We start from the raw sequence: 10,091 nt of genomic DNA, 5'->3' as shown, positions 1-10,091 counted from the left end.
CTAAAAAGGATAACAATAGATATAACTTTTTTTTGGGGGGGGGTGCTTTATTCTTATTGAATGTGAACGGAAGGAGGAGCATACAATGTTTTAACACTGCAGAGATTTTTTTGCACAGCTATTCATGCAACTTTGTTTCATGACGGCAAGAGGATGAAGCAGTATATTCCAAAAGACAAGCAACAGTGTGTTTACAGAGACTCCAAAAACTGCCAGAACTTTTCGTCCCAACATTTCACTTCTCAGTCTAGTTTTTTTATTTAGTTCCGTATTTCAAAATTAAATTTTGTTCCATTCAGTAAGTATGGACATAATTACATTACGATTCCGGTCAATTTGCTGGAGAAAAAGCACCAAATCTACTACGACCAGGACGACCTTCGTTGGCACACTATGTCCTTGAATCGGCGGTGCTGTATCAAGCTATGTTTTCTCTGGACTAAAGACTTTCCCCTTTCTATGGTTTTGCTGGTACCATTTCCTTTTTGGGAGCCCCAAAGCAAACAGAGTTGTTTGCCAACTTCAGCAGCGGGACACTTTCTAATAAAGACCCAAAGTGAGAATCGAGAGCCAGGTTAGATGGCCCAGGAACCAAGGAGCTCAACACCCAGAAACCGAGAACCCACTGTGTCCGGAAAACACAGCTGGTCTCCACTAACAAGACCAGGGCCCACACAGTTTCGCATCTGACCCAGCCAGCCAAGAAAACACAAGGAACGATCGTGCTCAAGCACAAGGAAGCTATATCATTCATTGTCCAAACACTTGAGAGCGAAAGATGCTATTAATAATTATGGCAAGACAAAAAGTGTAGATCAAGCCTGTTCCAGGCGAGGTAGGACTTACAGTCACCCAGTCAGAAGCCATATAGAGCTTTGCAGTTTTCAGATCATGAAAACAAGGAGCGGAGAGAATCATCTGCCCCAAACTTCCATGTTACAGGTAGAGCGGCCATAGTATAAGGCTATGAAGAGGGCTTTCTCAAAGGTCGGCAGCAAGTTACTGGCAGAATCAGGGCTGGAACTAGAATTTCCTGCTCCTGCCCTAGGGTACCACATACATGCCTAGCATTTTATCCTCCAAGCCTGGTCAGAGCCTCATGGAGCCCCACGGCCCCAGGCCATAGCATTTGGGAACATAAACAGTTCATAGCAACAATAACACAGAGCGTTTTCCTGGTTTTTTTTCTCTACCTGTGATTTCAGAAATTTCATTTCTGCTTTAAATCCCTGTTACACAGCTCGAGGAGTGTCCTGGGGCCATGGCATGCCACGGCTGCCCACGAACGAAGCCCTCCCCCTGCATCATGTGAGGGCCTCTACTTCCCTCCATCTTGACCCTCGCCTCCGAGTAGTGAGATCGCCACGCGCTGGGCCTCCAAGGTCAGGGCTGGCTCCTCCTTGCCTGCCAGCGGGAAGGCTTGGAATACAACATTTAACCTCTCTTAATTTAAAAAAATATATATTAAAAAGTAGGATTACTTTCTGGAATTGTGACTAATACGTGAAATAACATAGAATCGGTTCCTTGCTATTTGTGGTGGTTCTGTCTAGTAAAGTCACCATCGACTCTGAGCAAGCCAATACTGATCCGCCGTCCTAGGGGGGCTCCAAAGCCTCGGTCACATTTTCACCAGTCGGTCCATATTTAACCTCATTTTGTACGTGTTTCTGTTTGAAGACTGCTTATTTAGTATATAGGATCGATTCGTTAATATAAAACTCACGCTATTCGTTAATATCATAACTCGTGCTGGAACAAAGTGTATCTAACACATATGTTTTCCCCGCAAGGCAGATTGCAGCTTTTTTTGTGCTCAGAAACACGGGACCGTACTGTCACATTACACTTGGGGGCCACTTCAGTGAGATCACCAACGAAGAGCACAGAACTGTGAAGACCGTGGCCCTGCATAGACCACGAGAAGGACACTTGTTTACGGCATGAGAGCCGGAACGAGAAGCGTGTCGGGGGACTCAAATTTTTCCCTGCTCTGTACTTGTCCGTGAAGACCACAAAAGCTCTGCGAGTACTGATCTTGGAGTCGCAAACAAATTTTAGCAAGTAGGTGAATGTAGAATCCACAGATAACGAAGACGGTCTGTATTTGAGAGCTCAGCACGGTACAGAGCCGGAGCCCTCAATAAATGCTGGCTGTTGCTGTTCTGTCCTGATTGTTGTGAAGAGAAGCCCCCAGCCAAGGCCCAAGACACAGGGAGGCCACCTTCCACAATTCCTGGGGACCCCAGCGTCACCGTCAACCAGAAGGGATATTCTCTTCTCTAAGACAAACAGTAAGGCTGGTCTAGCCCACTGCTCAAGCCTCATACCCCACAGAGGATAAGCGTCGTGAGTTTATCCCAAGTGGCGCCAATGGCCAGCTGTCAGGTTAACAGACTCCTGGTGAGCCCACTGTCCAGGTTCTGTAGGGTCACCTCCCCCTCCAAATCCTTAGGTAAACCTCACGGGGCTCTAACTCAGACACCCTTTGACCCACCTGGGCCTTATTTCTCTGCAGCTGACCCTCATGCGGTGTTACATCGTCCGCATGCAAATGCATGAGCCCCAGAACGGGTTAACGGCCCCGTGATCAAGCAAATTCCACACAGCTTGTGCGCCCCGTTCCTCTTGCTAAGGGTAGGCGGCCCGTTCCCCATTCCCTTCCTTTTCCTCCCGTTTCGTTTGGCTTTGTCTCTCCGGCTCCCCATGGGCGCTGCCCGCGGCCTCGCGCGCTCTGCTGTTCGTGGAGCTCGCCGTGGACGCGGAGCTCGTCCCTGCTCCGGCTGCCCCAGGGTTCTCTCGTTCCCTGTCCTCTCCGACGCCCCCGCTTCTGGCCTCCTCACTGTCTCAAATTCCAAGCACGCCCTCCTCCTGCCGACCTTCTCCCCGCGGCGCTTTCTATAATTGAGCTTGTTGTTCTCCTCCAGCGGCTTCACTTCCGAGAACGGCCTCCTCCCTGCGCCCTTCCTCCCCTGCGGCCTTCAGACGGGCCGTCTCCTCCGGGGCAGGCCCGGCTGCCGCCTTCCCTCGGCGGGGGGTGCCTTCTCCCGTCCCCTCTTCTTCCTGTGCCCTTTGTTGAGCTCTGCTCAAGCTCTCGGTTTTCCACTTCCCCTTCCTCTCTTATCTCTGTCTGAAATCCATCGCCCTTGACGCGTGGGATTTGTAGGCTTGGATTCTGCAAAAAAAAAAAAAAAAAAAAGGATCGTCTGAAAATAGACGGGTCCTTGAACAACAGTCCGCAGGCCTCCCCTGCGGAACAGCTCGTCCGTCATCACACGGGGCCGGGATGCAGCGTGGGTCGGTCGCATCCCGCCCTCCTCGCTGCAGCTCCACGCGGGCCGCTCGCTGCGGGCGCCGACCGGGCGTGCGCGAAGACTTCTCCTGCGGGACCAGCCTCGCCGAGAGCTGATGCCGTTACTGGCAGTTCTGGAGTTTTAAATATTATGGCTCAACGTTAACTTGCTCCGCAGGGGAACGCTGTGATCCTTGCTGCTTCTGCTTTCCCCGCCCTGGCCCACTGACCCGGGCCCCTCCCCCCGCCACCCCTCCCCCCATCCCTCCCCTTACCCAGTCCCCCATTATACTCTTCCAGCTGCCAGCCCCTAGGGTGGCCTGAAAGGTCAGCCCAACGACCTCGCCCGCTCTCCTTGTCCCGCCTGCTGGTCTCAGCCCTGTCTTCTTTTCCTCCCGCAGTCACTGAGCCTTTCTCTGCACCAGGCACTGTCCCAGGCATTTAGGGTGGGCCGATAAAACAACGATCCACGCCCTCTTATTAGGCTCGAATGATATAAATAGGGAATTTTTGTTATGTAGACAAATTAGGTTTGTCTACATAACAGATCATGTACGAAAAGTAGAGCATCTGCTGCCTTAAATGGTCCTCGGGAGAAAAGGGGGGCAGAGTGAGGCGGGGGAGTCAGGCAGGCGCAGGTCCTGGGGGGGTCTCCGTTCAGAGAGTGGCCGGGTAGACATCACTGAGAAGGGGTCGGAGACTTGGAGGAGGGGAGCGGGCCACGCGGCCTTGTCCAGGCAGGGAGGGCGGCCAGTGCTGAGGCCCTAAGGCGCGGGCCGGGTGAACAGCATAGGGCCGGTTTGGGGCAGAGGAGAGAGCCGAGGGGAGGGTCTTGGGGCCCACGCGCCTCAGGCCACCTCGGGCAGTAAGCCCTGCTGGCCTCGCTGGCCCGGGGCCTCCCTTCCTCCGCCTCCGGGGGGCCGCGTCCTCGGCCGGCCCGTCTTCACAGAGCTGGATCCTCCAGACGCTCTTTCCGGACCCTCCCCCGTCCCCTCTCCAGCTCTCCCTTTTTGGTCCTCCTCGGCTTCTCCGACGTGGCTGATTTCCAAAACTTTCCCCCGGTGACATCTCCTGTCCAGGTACCGTTTCTAACCTGATGGCTCACCAACTCCTCACACTCAGTAAGTACCAGATCGGCCTTCTCCCAAGCCAGTCTTTCCTGGCTCCATTAAGAAAAATTCTATTTTCTTTTTTCTTTTTGGCCATTGCATTTTAAAATCTCATAATTACCAACACCTTCCTTGTCTAACCAGTGTCTAAGTGCTCTTAATTTATCTCCATAAAAAAAGCTTCCCATGGGATCACGTGTCCAAGACAACTGTCATTTTGACTAGAGTTTGCCAAGTCACATTCAGACCTCTGTAAGGTCATACGAGCCTACTAAAACCCTGAATACCAGTAACATCTCACGATGAGTCCAGAAAATCAGGAATAACGGTGTTTTTTTTTTTTTTAATCTTAGAACCATTTAAGAGTTTTTAATAAAGGGCAATTCCAAGGTGTCAACTACACAAGGTCCCCGTAGTTTCATAAAAACCGACAGGACAGTGGGGTGCGGGGTGCCAGGTCCGCATTTGGCGCCGGAGCGTTTGGGCCCTGCTCTTTGCCGGGCCTTCCTTGGCATTTGCTTATCATCCCTGAGGCCGCGTCGCGGCTCCTGCCTGGCACCATAATTCAGCAGTTTATCTCAGATCCCCTCAGCAAAGAATTCAAGGAATGAGCGAAATTCCTGGAAGTAACCCATCGACCTTCCAGCCCGTTGAAAGACTGCACAGCTCTGCAAGCCTGTGAAACTCGCTGCTGGTTTCCACTGGCACCGTCTGGTTCTCAAACGAGAAAGCCGTCACCCACCGCCATCGTGGGGTACGGGCTGCGTTGACCTCTTTCCAGGCATCGTTATTTTCCTGGCCGAACGAGGGGTGATGACCTGTCCCTCCCGCCTCCCCAGTCCTCGCTCTCCCTCCCTCCCTGACTCTGCCTCTCTCCCGAGAAGCCAGTACGCAGCCGGCCTTTAGACAGACGGAGAAAGACAGGGCTCAGCCACGGCTGCTCCCTCCTGACAGTGAGGGCCTTTCCTCCCTCGTGGGGTACCCCCCTTCTCGCAGTGCACAATGCGTGCTCCACTCTCCTTGCTTTGGGGAGGGGGAGGCACTCTCGAGGGAGGGGCCATGCCCCCTGCATGCCACACAAGCTCTGGCTCTGTTGGCAAAAAAGAGTCAAGACCGGCAGCGGACCAGGTTGGTCTCAGCAGCAGCGTCTTCGTGCGGGGCGGGCGAGGGCGGCCCCGGTGACGATGGCCTGGGGCCCGATCAGACAAGTGCTGGGCTCGCTCGCAAGGCTGACCCCTCAGCAGACGCACTAAAGGTGTTCCTACTGTTGGGGTTTAGGAGCTGGAGGGGTCTGATGACAGTTAAGAGACTAATGAAGAAAGGAAAGGCGTGAGAGCGGGGAGGGAACAGGGCTTGGACAGAGCAAGGCCGGAGGGTCTGCTCCCTCCCCAGGCAGCTCCGGACCCCATGGAAAAGATGCCCGGGGCTCACGCAGGCTTTCCCAGCTTGTGGAGTCCGTCCTCGGTCCAAAGGCGAGGCCAGGAGCCCTCAGTGCTCCTGACATTGCTAACACCGCCTTAAAGGAGGCTCATGAGAAGGGTCCGGTCTTCTGGGACTGGGGTCTGTCAGTAAGGTCTTGTCAGAGGCCCCGGTTCTGAATTCTGGTGCCTCTGGCCGGCTGTGTCTGCTTTGCGTCCACTCTCACGCCCATGTCCGAGGCCGAAGGAGCCGCGGGGAGCTGCTGTGAATGTTCAGCTCAGGGAATCCTCTCGAAGCCTCAGAGTCTCAAACCTGAGCCGCATCACACGGCAGTTTGACTCAGCCTCTTCACCTACTCGGTGTCACGGTTGACATCCCACTGGGAAATGGTCACTGGGTTTTGGACAGGTATCACTGGTCTGCAATTCCCGTAGAAATGTGACTTGTAAATTTTCTCTAGACTCCACCCCCTGCTCTCAGAAAGGAGAGGAACCCAAGCTACGAACAGCCAGGCAGGGGGCGGAGGCAGAGGGTGTGTCCCCGCGGCACTAACGGATCCGGTAACCGGCTCTGGGACCGGCGACCCCCGAGGGCAGAGAAGTTTACGCTTACAAAGAAACTGCCCAGATCCAAGGGGTCCACATTTCACAGCGGCCAGACCTTGAGAATGCAAAGCTGGACAATCCTGCATCGGCCTGACGCATAGAGACAGGACTGCGCTTAGGAAACGCACAGTGACCGATCTGGTCAGACAATACGGAATTAACAAACTCAGTAAGAAATACTCAGCCCCAATGGACAACAAGTGTATCTTTTATTGTAGACTTTATCATACATCTGGTCACTTTGGCCAACATGTTAGATTTATCTTACATATGGGCACATTCTGGAAAGATACGTTTGGTTCTTAGCTCCTCACCTCTGCCAAGGGGAATCCTAGGTCATTTACCTTGTGTCATTTGTCTTTGACTAGTTAGCTTTCCAATTGTCCTCATCTTATGAAGAAGAATGATGGGAAGCACACATAGGGAGAACTGTCTGGAAATGGTTTAAAACTTTGACGTGATTTCCTGAGCCATCCTCTGGCTTCTCGGTGATCTGCACTAGAGAGTTAAGCGCACAGATCTGCTTAACCCCCAGGGCCCTGGAGGCCGAAGTGTGGGTGCACCCAACTCCCACAGAGCGAAGCCTGAGCTCCCCCCCCGCCCGCCCAGCTGGTTGCAATAAAACCCTCCTTTCACGGGAAAGAAACCCATCTTAAAACAGCCTTCCTCTACACAGTGTTGCGACAGGCAAGCACGGGAAATCAAACTCGAGTCACCCGTTTAAATCCGAAGCGCTATTTTTAGTTGACAGTCTCAGCTGTTAGTTGACACTGTCCCGATGTCTGGGCCTCTTGGTCAGAGCTCCAGCCGCTTGTCAATCATTAATTGACTAGGTGAGACATGACTTACTAATGGGTTTCAGTTCGAGGCTGTGACGGGGCGGGGGGGGGGGAGGGGGGAGCATGATGGCCTTGCCCTTCTCTGCTGAGCTACCGCGGTTCAGGAGCTAAGAAGCCGGGGCCAAACGTGGCTCTCGCCCACGCCTCTCTCATCTCCGCTCTTTCCGAAACACGCGGGCTTTTGTCAAAGAGCTTTTTATCGGGCGCCACTACGTAAGTGTAATTTGGAGGAAGAAACATTTTTTAAACCGAGGCATTTTTAAAAGGGGGCTTTTGTCAAAAATACATAAACTGGATTTCCCCTAGTGATATGTTTACATTCATGGATCACCCGGGCTTTCTGTGGCCCAGGCTTCCCACACATTCCCAGAAATTTGGTAAAACCCTCTGAGAGGACGCCTCTGGCAAGGTCTCCTTCTGTTTTTTGTTTTTTTGTTTTTGTTTTTGTTTTTCCTAGCACTTCATTTGTCCTCGGGCTGTTCAGCAAGGTCCTAGAACCCAGGGAACGACCAGAAGGGGTCAGGGTTCAGGACTTCTCGGGGGGGCTGGGCGGGAGGTGGGTGTTACGTTCATTGTCCCGGTCTAGCTGCTTCTTATGCGTCCACCACGCTCGTTTGTTTATTTGGTGGGTGAAACCTTTCTCTTGTTAGTTCTCATGTTTCTAGATCCCAGCATAACAGCTTGATGACTGCCAGGAAGTGTTTTTCAGCCCAGGTCGACCAGTCAGGTCAGTAACCACAGTCCGGGAACCCGAGAAATCCTCCAAGTCTGAAGCAATTCAATTGACCTTAATAAATTTTCACAATAAGTAGAAAATGTGGAAGCCAGTTCTCCATTACTTAGCAAATTCAAAAAGAGGCAAAAACAATCAATTCCAGGTTTTACCCAGATATGTCAGATGATTGCTTCAGGTTTTCCATTTTATTGCGTTATTCAAATGTGTTCCACCAAATGCAAAAGCTTATGGTCTCCCAGAGCTTCATTACCATCAGACATCCGAGTTACCGGAAAAGGAACTTGGCAATGTGTGTCAAAAGGCGTAAAATACACATATCTTTATGCAAGTGATTTCATTTCTTGCAAAGGTTTGACATTTATCCTCAGGAAATAAGCAACAACTATATACAAATGTTTAGATAACCGAGCAATCATCTTGAAGCGGACCACCTGTCCAACGAGAACTTTAGAAAAACTAATGGTTATTTTATGTTATGGAATACTATGCAGCCATTTAAAAGCTGTACCTTTGAAGGTCAGTGAGGCCAACTATTTTATATCACAAAAGAAAAGAGAGAGCATGGAGGCAGAGACAGAGGACTGGGGGCGGGGGTGAGGCTGGGAGGTGGGGGGTCGAGGAGAACGGATCCCGAACAGCAGTACTTTGGATACGAGAGCAGGGCCGAGGGCAGGGCCGAGGGCAGGGCCGAGGTGTGGGTGGGCTGCCTACGCCCTGGAATGTTCTGATGAGCCCACATGGACTCCCCTGAGGTCCTGCTCACTTGCCCGCTTGCTCAGCTGGTCGGTGCTGGAAAGCGATTCAGAGAGTTTGAGCGTCCTAAGAAGCAGGTGTGTGACATTATGAGCAGATGGAGACCACGTACCTTCTGCTCAGACCAAGGAAACTTCTGTCCGCTTCCCTACTGCCTTATGGGGCATCTTACGGACCTGGTCACACCCTTCTCTAATTAAAGAAAGCATCCTAATAAAGTTTCCTTCTTCTCTAAGCTTTCCCATAACTACAATGCTCTGCTTCCCTTCCCAGGCACTCTTCTTGAAGGATTAGAACCCAAGTATCAACTTCCCTTTAATCTATCCACACTCCCCGGCCCGCTGGAATCGGCCCCGACTCCCGCCACATCACCGAGGCTGCTGTGGCAAAGTCACCACGTGGCATCCTAGTTACAGAATCCAAAAGGCTCCTGCATGTTCTCATCTGCTTGGACCCAACACATCACTTAACCACTCCCTGTTGAATTCTCTCTAAAACTCTTCACAGGCATCGTTCTCACCTGAATCTCCTGCCGTCCTTACCATCCCTTCTTTGTCCCTTTACCTGGCTGGCTCTTCCCACTGCCTTCTAAAAAAATGTCTCCTTTTTTCTCAAGACTTGGCTTTAAGTTCAATACCGCCGTGAAGCCTTTGTTCACACACTCAGGTTACCTCCCTGTCTTTTGGAGGTGGATTTACATGGAGGTTCATAAAACTCGAAACTAAGGATGCCTCATTTGAAAAGGCCCCTTCCAAGGCCCCGGACATCACATGTCCTTGAGGTCTGAGATCTTTGTAGACTTTGAAGGCGTAATCTATTTTAATTGTAAAAAGCTAAGTGATCTGAACAGACATTTCTCCCTAAAGAACATACAAATGGCCAACAAATATATAAAAAGATGCTCAACATCGCTAGCTATTAGGAAAATGCAAATCAAAACCACAGTGAGATACCATCTCACACCTGTTAGAATGGCTGTCATCAACAGGACAAGTAATAACAAATGTTGGAGAGGATGCAGAGAAATAGGAACCCTCAGACACTGCTGGTGAGATTGCAAATTGGTACAGCCACTATGGAAAACAGTATGGAGAACTCTCAAAAACCTAAGAATTGGTCTACCATATGGTCCAGCAATCCCTCTACTGGATATTTACCCCCAAAGACTTGAAAACCCATATCTGAAAAGATATTTGCACACCGATGTTCCTAGCAGCATTGTTCAAAGTGGCCAGGACATGGAAGCAACCGAAGTGTCCTACGATAGATGACTGGCTAAAGAAGCTGTGGCACATACACATAATGAAATATTACCCAGCCTTAAGAAGAGAGGAAATA

At 51.3% G+C, this 10,091-nt stretch overlaps 1 long non-coding RNA gene across 1 annotated transcript; it reads left to right on the top strand.

Moving 5' to 3' along the window:
• Positions 1-7,366: 7,366 nt before the first annotated feature.
• LOC107510370 lies at positions 7,367-9,660 on the top strand. The gene is made up of 3 exons (XR_001596787.2): positions 7,367-7,477; positions 7,915-7,991; positions 9,027-9,660. It is a non-coding gene; the product is annotated as an uncharacterized LOC107510370 (long non-coding RNA).
• Positions 9,661-10,091: the final 431 nt, after the last annotated feature.

This window comes from Rousettus aegyptiacus, unplaced genomic scaffold (genome assembly GCF_014176215.1).
Source record: "Rousettus aegyptiacus isolate mRouAeg1 unplaced genomic scaffold, mRouAeg1.p scaffold_m13_p_11, whole genome shotgun sequence".
Taxonomy (NCBI): domain Eukaryota; kingdom Metazoa; phylum Chordata; class Mammalia; order Chiroptera; family Pteropodidae; genus Rousettus; species Rousettus aegyptiacus.
The sequence above is the reverse complement of the archived record's forward strand: the minus strand, read 5'-3'. Positions and strand labels throughout refer to the sequence as shown.